This window comes from Balaenoptera borealis (genome assembly GCF_965194805.1).
Source record: "Balaenoptera borealis genome assembly, chromosome: 7".
Taxonomy (NCBI): domain Eukaryota; kingdom Metazoa; phylum Chordata; class Mammalia; order Artiodactyla; family Balaenopteridae; genus Balaenoptera; species Balaenoptera borealis.
Genome location: NC_138864.1, coordinates 13,816,672 through 13,834,569, shown reverse-complemented (window position 1 = coordinate 13,834,569; position 17,898 = coordinate 13,816,672). Strand labels below are relative to the sequence as shown.

General features: G+C 45.0%; 1 protein-coding gene across 1 annotated transcript in view; it reads right to left on the bottom strand.

Moving 5' to 3' along the window:
- Positions 1–17,898, bottom strand: part of COA1 (cytochrome c oxidase assembly factor 1) — a 240,344-nt gene that overhangs the window by 178,209 nt on the left and 44,237 nt on the right. The window lies entirely within an intron of this gene.

The window sequence follows — 17,898 nt, the reverse complement described above, 5'->3', positions numbered from 1 at the left end:
CGAAGGGTGTTGTTTAACGTGCCGGGGGCGTGGGGTGCGTGGTCATGTTTCTGATTTAGGTAGAGCGCTCAGAAGGCTGCCTGGAGAGGAGACTGGAGACCCAGGAGACAGCCAGGGAAGCCGCATGTGTTTGCACTTGGAGTCTTGTGCTTGTCTGGACTCGTGGCTCACGTCCGGTCCAATCTGCTTGACCTCGAGGCAGAGCCGAGTCCCAGGAAGCTGCTCTTTCGTTTCACTCGTGGTCCTGTTGCATCTTCTTCTGAGCTTGTGTTAGATTTCTTGCTTCTGTAAATGTCTCCCTCTTGGTTTTTTCCCTGCTTCCCACTTGCTATTATGAGCCTTAACTAGTTTAGAAACCATGAGATGGAGGCAAACTCCGTTCTCTACCTCTGTTTCTATTATTCCATCACCAGAGTATCTCCTGGTAAAGCAGGAAAGTATATTAAATCTGAGAAAAACCCATAAGGTTATTCTTTCATTTGCCATGTAAAATAATTTGTAATAAATATTGGTCCATTTGTTCTCTTGTTTTATTATCACATCAAGTGTCCCTCAAGGCCAGGAAATATTGTATGCTCAATGTTTTTGTATGCTCCGCAGTATCTAGCATGAGATAAATGTTACATATTCAATGATTAAAATACAATGCAATAGTCTCTCCCATTTGGGCTTGATAACTGCTGTTTCAAAATATTGGCCCTATTTGATATTAGAAGTAGGACGGGGCTTCCCTGGTGGTGCAGTGGTTAAGAATCCGCCTGTCAATGCAGGGGACACGGGTTCGATCCCTGGTCCGGGAAGATACCACATGCCGCAGAGCAACTAAGCCCGTGAGCCACAACTACTGAGCCTGCGCTCTAGAGCCTGCGAGCCACAACTAAAGCCTGCGGACCTAGAGCCCGTGCTCCGCAACAAGAGAAGCCACCACAATGAGAAGCCCGCGCACCACAACGAAGAGTAGCCCCCGCTCACCACAACTAGAGAAAGCCCACACGCAGCAACATAGCCAAAAATAAATAAAATAAATTTATTAAAAAAAAAAAATGGGTGGATGTCAAAGAAAACCAGAATTGGACAGTCAAGTGGTATAAGCAGATTTTATTCAGGACAATTGCAAAAGGGGAAAAGAGACCTTGGTATAGGACTGGGCTCAGTTCTCCACACAGCACGGGCGAGTGGCAATTTATAGCCGAGGAGCGGGCTTAGGGGTCAGTGGATGGAAAATCACTGAGGGGAAACATCAGGGGTGAGGGGATTCTGGCTACATCGACTTGAAGAGATTCTTGCTGAAGGCAGCTGGCGCGATTAGATACCGAGGTGTGAGGGATGAGGGATTTGATCAGATATTGAGGGACTTAGTAGAAGTTTTGCTAAAACTGGGTGATGCAAGGACAGACGGGGAAGCCCGAAGGTCGAGGCCCAGCTGAGCAGGGGGCTCAGAGCAGCCGGACTAAATGTGGTCCAGGAGGGAGTCTTCGCCACGGGCTGTGTGGTTACTAATTGATGCTGTTAACCGCTCACCTCCAGCCTGTTTTCTGTTCGGTCAAGAGATCCAGAATGAAAACATCAAGTTTACTAATTCGTAGGAATTGCAAAGGGAGGAGGACGAGGAGACGGGAGAAAACAGAGCCGGGATAGAAGATGCAGCAGAAGCCTCTTCCTCTTCTGCCTACAGCTGCCCTCACCTTCCTCTGGGGCAGCTGGAACCATCCCGGCTGACCCCCCACTGACGCGTTTCCCAAATACTCCTTCCTCTGAAGGCCACGCCCCACCCCTAATCACAACTTTTCAAAGAAGGAGCCGCGAGTAGAATCTGAAAATACAACGAACTAGTGAATATAACAAAAGAAGCAGACTCACAGGTATAGAGAACAAACTAGGGAATTCCCTGGCGGTCCAGTGGTTAGGACTCCACCCTTTCACTGTGTAGGGCCCAGGTTCAGTCCCTGCTCGGGGAACCAAGATCTCAGCAAGACTCAAGGCCCAGCCAAAAAAAAAAAAAAACTAGTGGTGGGACTTCCCTGGTGGCGCGATGGATAGGACTCCGTACTCCCAATGCAGGGGGCCCGGGTTCAATCCCTGGTCAGGGAACTAGATCCCACGTGCATACCACAACTAAGAGTTCGCATGCTGCAACTAAGGAGCCGGTGAGCCACAGTAAGGAGCCCACCTGCTACAACTAAGGAGCCGGCAAGCCACAAGTAAGACCCAGCACAACTAACTAACTAAATAAGAAATAATTAAAAAAAAAAAAAAAAACTAGTGGTAACCAGTGGGCAGAGGGAGGGGGGAGGGGCTGTAAGTATGGGGGAGGGAGAGGTACAAACTATTGGCTGTAAGTAGGCTCAAGGGTGTATTGTACAAACAGGGAATATAGCCAATATTTTTTAATAGCTGTACATGGAAAGTAACTTTTAAAGTTGTATAAAAATTAAAAATTACTTTTAAAATAAACTAAAAAGATAAAAATACGATATATTCCTACAAAAAAAAAAAAGCCACAACTATCCCTGAGCCATTTGGTCAAAGTACCCAAAAGATGGTGACCCTCCTTTGCTCCCTTGCCTTAAGGCTACCTGGACTTCCTTGGAAGGTCTAGTGAGAAGACGATTTGAGCGCTAAGATTTCAGAACAAAGTAGGCTTTCTGTTCAACTTGAAGGAAAAAGCCCTCTCTCCCACTGTACTAATGCTCGTAAGTGTTGGGGGTCCCTCTAGGAGGAAGGTAACTTACATAGTGCCCTTGACCCCTCTCGGCCCCTCACCTACTTCCCCCATAGTAACCTGTCCTAAAAAGCTGTGGGAGAGACGAGGCAGCAAAGTCCAGCAGAGCCCAGCCACCCCCCGATGCACCTGAGTTCTCCGCTTGCCTACACGAAGGTGGCTGGGATAGAAACTTCCTTTGCAAAGGTGGCCTGCAGCTTTGAAGAAGAATTAAGTTACTCTGAGGGGACAGATTAGCAAACCTCTTTGGCTGTAGATCCCAACCACATTCCCCAATCAGCTTTATTGGAATAAAACTGATTCTTTTTTTTAAAAAAAGTTCATCTCTCACCTGCATCTATAGCTTAATTGGTCCTCAAAATTGAGGAGAAAAAGGAAATGTTTCTTGCTGAAATCCCAGCAATGCGTGATTGCCTTATGGTCTTCTGACTGAAGGAATCGAGTGGAAAAAAAAAAAAGAAAAGAATATTTTAGCCAATGACACTAGATTTCTTCAAGAGAAAGCTATTTGGGGGGAAATTCCTTGATAAGCCCGTGCACTAGTAGTGGTGACGTTGGAGGTTGGGGGTTATAGGGGAGGGGACTCTAATGGAATGGACAGCCTTGGGGACCTAGGTGGATGGGTTGAAGAGGAAAAAATAGACAAACCTCTCTGCAAAAGTCATGAATGGGAATTGAAGCGGGAAAGAAGGGAATAAGAGGTCCAAGAGAGCTAAACCCTTAACACTCAAGGTGTGGTGTGCCGACTGGCAGCCTTGGCTTTGGTACAGCCTGGGGGCTTCTTAGGCATGCAGATCCTTAGGCCTGCCCCAGACCCGCTAAACCGGGACCCGCATTTTAATAAGATGGCCTGGTGATTCCTGGGCACGCCCAATTCTCTCAGCTTGTAGACTAGTAAGGAAGAAAACGCTATTCAACTAATAAATGTTAAAGCACAACTATGAAGAATGCTACGAAGAGGATTTAAAAGCTGGTGTAGGGAGAAGATTTTTTAGGCAAGAAATCAGGGAAGGCTTCCCAAAAGAATGTGCTGAACCCTGGAGGTTGAGAAGGACTTGCTGCAGGTGCAGGCAGGTGAGGGAGGGGAGGGAAGGGCATTCCAGGCAGAAGGAACAGCATGTGCAAAACGTGTGTCCAGCCAGTACTGCCCCTGGATGGAACAGGTTCAGGCACCTGAAATTCCTTTTTTGTTCATTCCAATTGGCTTTAAGCCTAGCTATTTTAAGTTGTGGAGTGAGAATGAGCTAACAAACACTTAGGAAGTCTTTGGCCGACTTTAAAAGATCATATGAATTACTATTGACTAAGCAAGCAGACAGGGGGGTGAGGGGGAAGTCAAGATGGAGGAATAGGAGGACGCGGAATTCATCGCTCCTCACAAGTACACCAAGAATTCATCTACAAATGGAACAGTTCCCACAGAGCACCTGCTGAACATTAGCGGAAGACTTTGGACACCTAAAAGAATGAAAGAAGAGACAAAGAAAAGAGGAAGCAAGCAACATGCTCCAGGCCTGGTGCCCAGAGCTTACCTCCCCTAGTCCAATTACTCTATCATTCCCATACAAGGCCATACACAGGAAGCACTCTCCACTCAATTTTTTTTTTTTTTTTTTAAAAACAAATGATGCAACAGATTCAGAATTTAAGCCACGTGGCCAGGTTCCCTCACTTAAGTCTGGAGTCATCAAAGTACAGCCTGCAGGCCAGGTTTGGGGCTCACGGCCTGTTTGTGTAAAGTTTCATTGGGACACACTCACGTTCAGTGACAGTGCATATGGTTGCTTTCATGCTGCAGCAGAGCTGAGTCGTCGTGACAGAGTAGTTGTATGGCCCATAAAGTCGAAAGTATTTACCATCTGGCCCTTTACAGCAAAGGTTTGCCAACCCCCGTTCTGGATGGGGGAGCCCAGCATTGAGCTCAGGCCCCTCTGGCTGCACTTTTCTGTTTAGTCCCCCCAGGTGCCCATTCACGTCAAGGTGAAGGGTATAGCCACTGTCATAAAGTCCAAAATACAGAGACTGGAAAGCGCAGTGAGCAAACAGAACACACTTCCCAACTTTCATTGTAACTGTTCCTGGTTCCAGTATGTGTCAAAGATTCATCCGTTTGTGTTCCGCTAACATCTGAGAGACCTACACGGTGTGTGCGCTGCTGGTGCCGGGCTCCAGGGAGACTGAAGTGACGAACACTTGGCTCCTGCCTCTGGATGCTGACGGCTTACTGGGGAGTGGCTCACACCAGCTGGAGAGTCTGATGTCCTAGGACAGGCACCGCCTGAAGCCAAGGGACCCCAGGAAGGAGGGAGCACTTCTGTGTGGGAATCCTGGGAGAAAGTGGCATCTGGGTTGAGCCAAATAAGGAAGGAGGAAAACAAGCAACGTTAGGGATTTGACAGCACAGAGGAGCAGGGTGGGAAATAAGGCCGAAAGGCAGGAAGGGGCTGAGCCTGGAAGACTCCAGGGCCAGAGGGGATGGAAGCTCAGGAGATAGTCAGGAGGCTGGCTGCAGCCCCCAGGTACTCTGCTAAAGGGGGTTGACCTCGGTTAAAAAAAAAAAAAAAAAAAAGTCGATGTCTCTGGGGTTCTGCTTCCTCATCTTAAAAGAAGGGGTAGGACCAGATCATCTTCAGAGTCCTTGCATGAGGGTTTTGAGCAACAAGGTAACATGAGTCGAGCTGCATCTCAGGCTGATGGGCCCTGAGGAGAGAGGGGTTGGGGTCCACGTTTCTCCCCAGGCAGGTGACTTCAAGAGGGGCTCTCCCCTTGGAGAGAAAGAAGCCTTCACATAATGACAGCTGCATTATTGTACAGACACAGGACCAAGACACTGGACCATAAAATGAAGTCTTCCATAAAAAGGAGGCCCCAAGATCACTCTTTCCTGATGAATCTTGATCAACAGAACTGACCTTCATAGAAAGATTACTTGGGGAATTTCTATGGAGAATATAGGGGTCTCTGAAAGAATGAGTTTGTGCAGCTTCAAGGAGAAGCAGTGGCAGTCAGATGTCAAGAGGCTACAACTTGTGCCCAGGAAGTAAAGAGCTTTTTTCTTTATCTTGGGATCTAGAAAGCTCAGGCTTTCTAGAGGTAGGAGGAAAAGTTAGGCAAGAACGCAGAGTCGCCTCCACAACCTCTGGGTTCACGGCCACCGCTGCTGCAGTTGTAACGACCGCCAACTCATGGAGGACTGACCCTGGCCAACCATCTTCGTGCAAGGCCTGGGCGAGAATGCTACGACTGAGTCTGTAGCCAATTACTTCAAGCAGATTGGGATCATTAAGGCAAACAAGAAGACGGGACAGCCCATGATTAATCTGTACACAGACAGGGAAACAAGCAAGCTGAGGGGAGAGGCAACAGTATCATTTTTTTTTTTTAACGTCTTTGTTGGAGTATAATTGCTTTACATTGGTATGTTAGTTACTGCTGTATAACAAAGTGAATCAGCTATACGTATACATACATCTCCATATCCCCTCCCTCTTGAGTCTCCCTCCCACCCTCCCTATCCCATCCCTCTAGGTGATCACAAAGCACCGAGCTGATCTCCCTGTTCTATGCAGCTGCAAGAAAAACAAATACCGTATGCCAACACATATATATGGAATCTAAAAAAAAAAGGTTCTGAAGAACCTAGGGGTAGGACAGGAATAAAGACACAGACGTAGAGAATGGACTTGAGGGCACGGGGAGGGGGAAGGATAAGCCGGGATGAAGTGAGAGTGTAGCATGGACATATACACACCACCAAATGTAAAGTAGATAGCTAGTGGGAAGCAGCTGCATAGCACAGTATCATTTGATGACCCACCTACCGCTAAAGCAGCTACTGACTGGTTTGATGGTAAAGAATTCTCTGGGAATCCTATCAAGGTCTCATCTGCTCCCCGGCGAGCAGACTTCAGTCGGGGTGGTGACAGTGGTCGTGGAGGCCGAGGGCGAGGAGGACCCACAGGCCGTGGAGGCTGTGGAGGCGCTGGCAGTGGTGACAGTGGCCGAGGATTCCCCAGTGGTGGCAGTGGCAGACAGCAGCGAGCAGGGGACTGGAAGTGTCCTAATCCTATGTGTGAGAACATGAACTTCTCTTGGAGAAACGAATGCAACCAGTGTAAGGCCCCTAACCCAGACGGCCTGGGAGGGGGGCCAGGAGGGGGGCCAGGAGGCTCTCATATGGGGGGTAACCATGCAGACGATCGTCGTGGTGGCGGAGGAGGCTATGATCGGGGCAGCTACCGAGGCCGAGGCGCGGACCGTGGGGGCTTCCGAGGGGGCCGGGGAGGTGGGGACAGAGGTGGCTTTGGCCCTGGCAAGGTGGACTCCAGGGGTGAGCACAGACAGCATCGCAGGGAGAAGGCATATTAGCCTGGCTCCTGAGGTTCTGGAGCAGCTTTCTTCCTGTCCCCAGTGTTACCCTCATTATTTTGTAACCTTCCAACTCCTGATCACCCACGGGTTTTTTGTGTCGGACTATGTAATGTAACCATATCTCTGGTTCCCATTAAAAAACATTTTAGTTAAAAAAAGAAAAAAAATGCAGAGTCGCTTCAAATGAGGGCGTGGCCACAGAAAAGCACGTCAGAAAGAGTGTTCACTTCCCAAGCCTTGTACTTCCCTTCCTGAACCCCTGGCATATTTCTTCACACGGATGGAAGGCTCCCATGGCGGTGTCCACCTGTACCCTGTATGGGAACCGCAGCCAGAGGCAAGCGCCAGGGCCAGGAATCCTCTTAGGGTACTTTCTTTGCAAGGTAGTCATTCTACAGCTCATTCTTTGCACTTGGGGGCGCCAGAGATTTACCGGGACCAATGCTGACCCACCTCCAGTTTGCAGCCTAACTAGCCTTGTCACTTCAAAATCACTGTCTGTGCTGCCATGGGCTGGAGGACTAGCTTTCAGCAGCTCAGAGAGTAAGGGATGATGATACAGGCGTCTAGGCTCTCCAGGGACCCTGGACTCCTGTTCACAACAGGGAATTTGACTCAGATTTCCAGGAAAAACTAAAAACTTACAACTGAGACGCTTGTCTGGATTAGGGCGTGGGTAACCTCATCCTTGAGTAAAGGGAGTACAAGAAAATTCTCTGAAGAAGCTTTAGCCTCAAAGGAAGGACCAGACAGAACCGAGTTGAATGGATGAACTTCTCGAAGCCCAAGGGGAGCAAAGGACCGGGAAGGGCAGCCCGCCACCAGCTATATACACATGGTGCCCCCGCCTGTAAAAGTGTCTTCAGATGGAGGTTGGGGTCAGGGTTGGAGGGAGGGGACACAGATGCGTAAGCAACTCAAGAGCAGACTTCTTGAGCTAACTACCTTGGATGTGGGAGAAGCTGGAATTCATCACAAGCAATTAATGCAATGCTTGGCAAGGAGGGGGGATGGGTGGGTGGGGCTCCAGTGATGAAATCTGCATTTACAGGAAGATGGTGCTGAACCCACTCCCTGCTTTTCTGTGTCCCAAGGGACCAGGTGGGGAAAAGATGCTGCAGGGCATTTCCACTTGGCAGGTCTTTCTCTGCCTCAGCACAGAGCAATTTTGCGCTGATCAATTGACCTGCACAGGCATCAGCTCTTTTTCCCGTTGCTTCTTGTCTGCAGACTGAGCTGCTTCTCCAGGCTTCCGGAACATGCATTGTTTTTCTGGGATAACAAAAAAGTGGTGCTCCTATTTAACTAGCTCATCCAAATACTGAAACCAATGTGACATACATGCAGGCTGAGAAGAATGGGTTGGTTTAAGTTCCAGAAATCCCAAGTATAAGAAGTTACAGAGTGAAAAACCTCCCTCCCGTCCTTGTCCCCATCCACCTATTTTTCTCCTGTCTGCTGTCGTGAAGGTTACTGATGTTGAAATTAGCCTGCTATTTTACCCACTTTAAAGTGTATGGTTCAGTGGCATTAAGTACATTTGCAATGCTGTGCAACCATCGCCTTTATCCAGTTCCAAACCATCCCCAAGAGATACTCTGTACCCATTAAGCAGCCATTCTCTGTTCCTCCCTCCCCTGTTCCCTGGCGTTGGGGTGGGCTCTGCCCCACAGGCCTGCAAGCCTCTTCACTGCCCAGCCACAAGACTGAAGAAAGAGCTCGGAGACAGCGACAGAGACATCAATGCCTTATTGGACAGGGGAATCTCACTCATCTGAAGCAAAGGGTCCTAAAGGAACTCCCCACTGGCAGGATGTGGGCAGCAATCTTCGCTAATTGGGGGGAAAGGAGGCTACCATTTATAGGGGGAATTGATGTCAGGTTGGCTCATCAGTTACCAGGGAAACCAGCGGCTGGGGCAGGGGGCAAGCATGTAGGCAGTTACTGATTAAGCCCTATGATTAAGGGGATTGGATAGTCATGTGAGTGAAGCAGGGACTGGTCAAGCAGGGGATGTAAAGAGAGCAAGAGAACAGCCACCCTGAGTGGTCTGACCGTACACTCCACCCGTACAGCACTCTACCCAACCCTTACAATCTTGTCCACGCCTCTCCCGCGATATCCCTGGGGTCAGGCAGGTAGAGGGTCGCTGCAACCAAATACCACAAATGCACTACAGACACCAGCAGCTAGACAGTATCAAGTGTAAGATACCTATGGCTAAAAATAGCTATTCACCAAGAGGTGGGCAAACTTTGGAACCAGATGCTAATCGGGTCAATTTCTCACAGAAGTCCGGAGGAAGATGACAATGACTTCTCACTATAGACCCAGCAATGAGACTCATTTCACAGCGAGGCCACCCTTGTCGCCCAACCCGTGAACAGATTCCCTCTGCTCAGACCAGGGATGAACTGTAAGACGTTCAACAGGCACAGTACAGGGGAGATCACGACCATTAAAATACAAGCAGTGACAGCATCCTGAGATAACACCACCCTGCCTGTGGCTTTTGTCCTGGCCTGCAGTACCATACCACCCATCTACCCTCGGTCCCCACAGCCGATGCTGAACACTGGAGAGGCGGTGTAACCACAGACCACATGGTTAATAAAAGGCGGCTTTGTTGGGGCCGGGGAGAAGACAGGTGAGATCTTTCAAATCCTATTCCCCACGGGGCAGCAAACCCAAATCACCGGGGACTTACCTGCCAGTCCCAGGCCGTTTTACATACATGTGTTCTCCTGGGGGTGGATCCCGCGGCCAGGGCAAAAGCAAGTTACTGTCCTGATCGATAGCTGGCAATGGTCCTTCGGTGGTCAATAGCTGAACTTGGATGGTGTTGACTAGTTGCCTCTGGGTTAGCATGGCTTAGCCACAGGGATGGTTACTCCTGCGACGTTCAGCTAGGGTTCATAGGGCTTGAGTTAGCCTCCTGGGCCACACGTTGAGAGCGGGTTTCAGCCTCTATTAAGTAGTCCATTCATCCTTTCATTAGCCCGGCAGTAGTGGGGTCATAAGGCAGGTGGAAATACCAGCATATGTCATTTTTAATCAGCCCATTCCTGAACTTCCTGGTCAGTAAAGTGGGTTCCTTGGTCACTATCGATGTCCATGGGGGTCCCGTATGTTATGCACAGCTGTTCTAGACCCCGCACTGTTTTTCTGCGTTGATGACTCGGATAGACCTTCTGTAATATCTCCCACCTGTTGTAACACACTGTGGACGGCATATAGCTGTTCCATCCCACTATATCGTTGCTCTGACCCCTTTCGTAGCTGGGACCAGAAGCCCAAGGGTACTCATTATTTTGCTGTTGCCTCAGGTCCCAACCAAACCCTTCCGGTTAACTAGCCACATCCAGCTCACAAGTCTATCCCTGCGTTAATAACCCTAAAGCCTGTGTCTGTAATCGCTTAGAGGTGGTGGGTCAGGGGTATACTTGTCTTACCGGACCAGATAACGCCCAAACGTCTGATAGATAAGCCAGGTCACTGCATTTTGTCTGTATTCACCAGCCATCCCCGTGCAGTGAGATGAGCCACGAGCACCGGGCTGCCACTTTGAAAGTGGAAAGAGACTCAGACTTCCGGGTCCCACATGCTAGTGGACGGCCACCTTAGGATTTCCCCTACAACTTTCCATTCCCGTCCTTATTTCCTGACATCGCGGCGCTCCTGGGAGTTTCCTCGGCTTCCCAGCTGGCTCACCAATTGTTGGGCTGCACCCCGCAGGCCTGCAAGCCTTGTAACTGCTCAGCCTCAGGACCAGAGAAAGAGCCCGCAGACAGTGACAGAGACTTCAACAGTTTACTAGACGGGGGAATCTTACCAGTCCGAAGTAAAGGGTCCTGGAGCAATACTCCACCGCGAACGGCCAGCGGAAGCAGGACGTGACAACACCCATACTGCTCTGGGGAGGAGGAGGCTACTATTTATAGGGGGAATCGAGGTCAGGTTGGCTCATCAGTTACCAGGGAAACCAGCGGCTGGGCAGGGAGCAAGTGCATAGGCAGTTACTGATTAAGCCCTATAATTAAGGGGATTGGATAGTCATGTGAGTGAAGCAGGCACTGGTCAAGCAGGGGATGTACAGGGAACAAGACAACAGCCATCTTGAATGGCCTGACCATACACCTGGCAACCACTAATCTCCTTTCTTTCTCTATGGATTTGCCCACTCGTACCACTGCATATAAATGGAACCATACAATATGTGGCCTATTGTGCCTGGCTTCTTCCACTTAGCGTAATGTTTAAGTTAGTCTCTTATGTGTCCAACCACATTCAAACAAAAATGAATTCTGACATATGTTCTTCTGTCCCTTTAAAAAAAATACACAGAAACGGTAGCGTACTATTTTCACTGTCTGGGAAACTGCTCTTGGGTTCTTTGTGACAGGAGCTGGCTCTCCTACTTCAGAACACCTCACATCATGTTCCCAAAATGGCAAGGGCTTCAGCTGGAGAATATTCTAAGCATCTCTGTTGAATCAGTCCGTGGCCGCTTGCATGGAGCACCCTGCCCGCTCTCTGATTGGGCCAGGCTGCTGGGATTGATTGTCCCACTGCCCAATGAGGCAGCAGACCTGCAGCCCAAGGCCCGCCCCCCATGCTGTGTCTCAGAGGATCCAGTGGTCTCTGAGCACACCTGGGCCTGACCTCCCAGGACTCAAAAAATAGGGGGAAAAACACTTACTTTAGGTCCCTCTGTGTTGAAAGAAGAATTCATTTGGAGTGGTAGAAGATTCCAAGTGAAGAAACAATTTGGGGGCCTCTGACTCACATTTCCTTAGCAACAGTTTCTTGATTTCAACACATTTTATGGACCAACTTCACTGATCTTTACAACACCCAGCAGGTGTGGAGAGGGAGGGATAATCACTCCTAGTTCTGGGTAGAGGCCCGAGAGACGAGTCTGAGACATCAGAAGAGAATTGGGGTGGGGTGGGGCTTTTTTTAAGCCCAGGATGTGTATCATCGCCATCATGATCAAATAGCAGGCATCTCCTAGGCAACTAGTAACCTTGGACTCTGGAATCTGGGCCTATCTAGGAACGATGAAGGAGTGAAGGATGACAGATCCAAGGCATGTTTCTTCAATGCACAAATGACTGGATGAACGGGTCCATAACGGGGTGTGCAGGCTAGCTAGGGAGACGGAAAAAAACACAGAACATAAATAAAAATAGTATAAGATAGCATAATCTCAATGTCAATTGGTTGGTATTGCTGGGATGTTTTTGTAGGAGTGTCAGAGGACAGCTAAACTGAGGAAGGGTTGTATTTATAAAGGGTAGTTGAAGTTGAAGCCCAAGAGTTGAATCCAGCATTTGGGGGGACCTCCAGCTTATCCATTTTGTGGAAGGTAGCCCTTTAAGGAAAGGAATATAAACTTATGCACAAAAAATTAGGTATAGAAGTGAATATTTATTAAAAATGATAAAAAACCACAAACTACAAATTTACAAATTTTGAGAAATTTCACATTAACAAAATCTAGAAAAATAACATACTATTTTTATTAAATAACTTTCTGAGACATTTCCATAATATTTTTTTCTCACATTTTTTGGCAGCATACTTTTTTTTAGAAAGATTTAAATTTTTTTAGAGCAGTTTTAGGTTCATGTCGACATTGCAATCATAAAGAATGCAGCCTTTTCAGATTGGCTTCTTTCTCACATAGTAGTATGCAATTAAATTTCCTCCATTTTTTTTATGGTTGGAGAGCTCATTTCTTTTTAGTGCTGAATAGTATTCCATTATTTGGATGTACCACAGTTTATCCATTCATCTACTGAAGAATATTTTGCTTGCTTCCAAGTTTTGGCAATTATAAATGAAGCTGCTATAAACATCCATGTGCAGGTTTTTGTGTGGACATAAGGTTTCAAATTCTTTGGGTAAATATCAAGGCTGTTGGATCATATGGTAAGAGTATGGTTAGTTTTGTAAAAAAACACTAAACTGTCCTCCAAAGTGGCTGTACCGGGGCTTCCCTGGTGGTGCAGTGGTTAAGAATCCGCCTGCCAATGCAGGGGACAAGGGTTCGAGCCCTGGTCCAGGAAGATCCCACATGCCGCGGAGCAACTAAGCCCATGCACCACAACCACTGAGCTCACGCACCACAACTACTGAAGCCCGCGTGCCTAGAGCCCATGCTCCACAACAAAAGAAGCCACCGCAATGAGAAGCCCACGCACCACAACCGAGAGTAGGTTCTGCTCGCCACAACTAGAGAAAGCCCGCGCACAGCAATGAAGACCCAGCGCAGTGTCTTTTCCAGAGCAGAAGTTTTTTATTTGAACGAAGTCCAACTTAACCATTATTTCTTTCATGGGTCATGCCATTGGTGTTGTATCTAAAAATTCATCACCATACCAAGATCATCTAGATTTTCTCCTGTGTTATCTTCTAGGAGTTTTATAGCTTTGCATCTGTGGTCCATTTTGAGTTAATTTTTGTGAAGAGTGTAAAGTCTGTGTCTAGATTTTTTCTTTCTTTCTTTCTTTCTTTTTTTTTGCATTTGGATGTCCCGTCGTTCTAGCACCATTTGTTGAAAAGACTCTCTTTGCCCTATTGTATTGCCTTTGCCCCTTTGTCAAAGATCAGTTGACTATCTTTGTATGGGTCTATTTCTGGGCTTTCTGTTCTGTTTCACTGATGTACTTTTTTGCCAGTACAACACTGTCTTGATTACTGTACCTTCATAGTAAGTCTTGAAGCAGGTAGTGTCAGTCCTCCAACTTTGTTTTTCTTTAATATTGTGCTGGCTATTCTGGGTCTTTTGCCTCTCCATATAAACTTTAGAATCAGCTTGTTGATCTACAAAATTATTTGCTGAGATTTTGGTTACATTGAATCTATAGATCAAGTTGGGAAGAACTGACATCCTGACATTATTGAATCTTCTTATCATTGAACAAGGAACATCCCTCCAATTATTTAGTTCTACTTTGATTTCATTCATTAGAAGTTTTTATATTCCTTATATAGATTTTGTACATATTTTGTTAGAGCTATACCTAATTATAACTTTGGTGGGGGGGGCTGTTTATATAAATGGAGTTGTGTTTGAAATTTCAAATTCTACTTGTGCATTACAGGTATATATAGGAAAGCAATTCCTTTTTTAAAAATTATTTTTCCCCAACATTACTGAGGTATGATTGACAAATAAAAATTGTATATATTTTAGGGGTACAACATAATGTTTTGATATATGCATACATTGTAAAACAATTAGCTTGATGCTAGCATCAAACTAATTAACATATGCATCACCTCACATCATTACCAACACTTGAGATCTACTCTCGTAGCAAATTTCAAGTATGAAATATATTAACTATAGTCACTATAATCACCATGCTGTACATTAGGTGTTCAGAAGATATTCATCATATACCAGGAAGTATGCACCTTTAACCAATATCTCCCCTTCCCCCTAACTCCAGTCCCTGGTTACCACCATTCTATTCTCTGTCGCTATGACATTTTTTTAAAATTCCTCATATAAGTAATACCATACAGTATGTGTCTTTGTCTGGTTATTTTCCCTTAGCCTAAAATGCCTTCTAGCTTCTATAGATAGATAGATAGATTTATATATACCTCATTTTCTTTATTCATTCATCTGTTGATGGACACTTATATTGTTTCCATATCTTAGCTATTGTGAATAATGCTGCAATGAACAGATATTTCTTTGAGATATTGATTTAGTCTCCTGTGGATATACACTCAGAATGGTATTGCTGGATCATATGAATAGTTCTACTTTTAACTTTTTGACGAACTTCCTTACTGTTTTCTATAATGGCTGCACCAATTTACATTCCTACCAACAGTGTATAAGGCTTTCCTTTTTCCCACTTCCTCACCAATACTGGTTATCTCTTGTCCTTTTGATGATAATCATCCTAACAGGTGTGAGGTGATATCTCATTGTGGTTTTGATATGCATTTTCCTGATCATAAGTGATGTTAAGCACCTTCTCATATACCTATTGGCCATCTGTACGTCTTCTTTGGGAAAATGTCTAATAATGTCCTTTTATCATTTTTATTTTTATCTTTCAGTTTTAGTGAGATATAATTGACATACAGCACCGTATAAGTTTAAGGTATACAGCATAATGATCTGACTTACATATATTGTGAAATGATTACTACAATAAATTTAGTTAATACCCATCACCTCTTATAGATACAAAAAAAAAAAAGCAATGTTTTTTCCTTGTGATGAGAATTTCTAGGATCTACTATCTTAGTAACTTTCAAATATACCATCCAGAAGTGTCAACCATAGTCACTATTGTACATTACATTCCCAGTACTTATTAATCTTATAAGGAGTTTCTACCTTTCGACCACCTTCACCCAGTTTCCCACCTCCCACCCCCCGCCTCTGGTAACCACAAATCTGACCTCTTTTTCTGAGTTTGGTTTTATTTTTTAGATTCCACACTGAAGTGATATCATACAGGATTTGTCTCTCTCTGCCTATTTCACTTAGCATGATGCCCTCGAGGTCCCCCCATGTTGTCCCAAATGGCAAGATTTCCTTTTAATTTTTTGAGGAAACTCGATGCTGTTTTCTATAGTGGTCTTACCAACTTACAATCCCACCCACAGTGCACAAGGGTCCCCGTGTTTTGGTGGTTCTCCATGGGGGTATGAACAGTTCCAATAATAAATATGTATGCACCCAACACCTCAGAACCTAAATATAGTTTGGGTGTATACATATTTATTATTGTTATATTTTATAGATGTATTGACCCCTTTATCATTATACAATGACCTTCCTTTTCTCAGGTCATCATTTTTGTCTTGAGTATTTTGTCTGCTATAAGTACCCCCACTTTCTTTTGGCTTCCACCTGCTTGGAATATCTTCTTCCAGCCCTTCGTTTTGATCTGATATTTGCTTTAAATGAATCTCTTGTTGGCAGCATATAGTTGGGTCTTACTGTTTTTTAATCCATGTGGCCACTCTGTGTCTTTGGTGAATTCAATCCATTTACATTTAGAGTGATTATTGATGTATAAGAACTTATTACTGCCATCTTATTGTTTTCTGCTTGTTTTGTATTTCCATTCTTTCTTTTTTCCTCTGTTTCTGACTACCATTGTAAATTGGTGGTTCTTCATGGTGGTATGTTCAGTTTCCCCCTTTTGTTTATGTTTAATGAATCTACTCTAGATTTTTGCTTTGTGGTTACCATGAAGCTTACAGACAACATTTCATGAAGAGTCCATTTTATGCTGATAGCAATTTATCTCTGTTTGTCATAAAGTACACACTTTTATTCCTCCCTTCTTATATTTTTTTCTTTCTCTCTCTCTCTTTTTTTTTTTTTTTTTTTTTGGTCGCACCACACAGCTTTCAGGATCTGAGTTTCCCAACCAGGGATTGAACCCAGGCGCTCGGCAGTGAAAGTGAAGAGTCCTAACCACTGGACCGCCAGAGAATTCCTCGAGTCCTTCCCTCTTATATTTCTGATGCCACATTTTACCTCTTTTTATACTGTGTATTTGTTAATGAATTATAATAGCTATAGTTAATTTTAATATGCTTTTCCTTTAACTTTTACACTATAGTTGTGTTTAACACTCCATTCTATTATAGAGTGGAGTTTTCTAAATCTGCCTATGTATTTTTCACCTTTACCAGTGTACTATATACTTTAGTATGCTTTCATGTTGCTGATTAGCATCTTTCTTTTCAGACTGAAGAACTCCTTTCAGCATTTCTTGCATCACAGGTGTAATGATAATAAACTCCATCAGCTTTTGTTTGCCTGGGAAAGTCTTTTTCTTTCTTATCTGAAGGATAACTTTGCCAGATAGAGTGTTCCTGGCTGTCAGTTTTTATCTTCAGCCTTTTGCATATGCCATTCTACTCTCTCCAGGCCCTTAGTGTTTCTGCTGAGAAATCCACTGATAGTCTATTCCTTTGTAGGTTACATTCTGTTTTTACCCTGCCTGCTTTTAGTACTTTATCTTTGATTTTTTATAGTCTCATTATAATGTATCTTGGAGAAGATCTTTTGTCATTAGATGATAGGGTGATGTATTAGCCTCTTGAACTTGGATGTTCAGTCTTCCTCCAGGCTTGGGAAGTTTTCAGCTATTGTTTCTTTAATTAAAATTTCTGTTAAAGACCTAAATGTAAGACCAGATACCATAAAACTCCTGAAGGAAAACACAGGCAGAACACTCTGACATAAATCATAGCAATATTTTTTGGATCTGTCTCCTAAAACAAAGGAAATAAAAGCAAAATAAACAAATGGGACCCAGTTAAACTTAAAAGCTTTTGCACAGCAAAGGTAACCATCAATGAAATGAAAAGACGACCTACGGAATAGGAGAAGATATTTGCAGATGATATGACTGATAAGGGGTTAATATCCAAAATATATAAACAGTTCATGCAACTCAACATCAAGAAAACAACCCAATTAAAAAGCGGGCAGAAGAACTGAATAGATATTTTTCCAAAGAGGAAATGCAGATGGCCAACAGGCACATGAAAAGATGCTCAACATCACTAATCATCAGGGAAATGCAAGTCAAAACCATGAGATGTCACCTCACACCTGCCAGAAGGGCTATTATCAAAAAGAACACAAATATCAAATGTTGGTGAGGATGTAGAGAAAAGGGAACCCTAGAACACTGTTGGTGGGAATGTAAATTGGTACAGCCACTGTGGAAAACAGTATGGAGGTTTCTCAGAAAACTAAAAACAGAACTACCATATAACCTAGCGATTCCACTCCTGCACTAATTTGA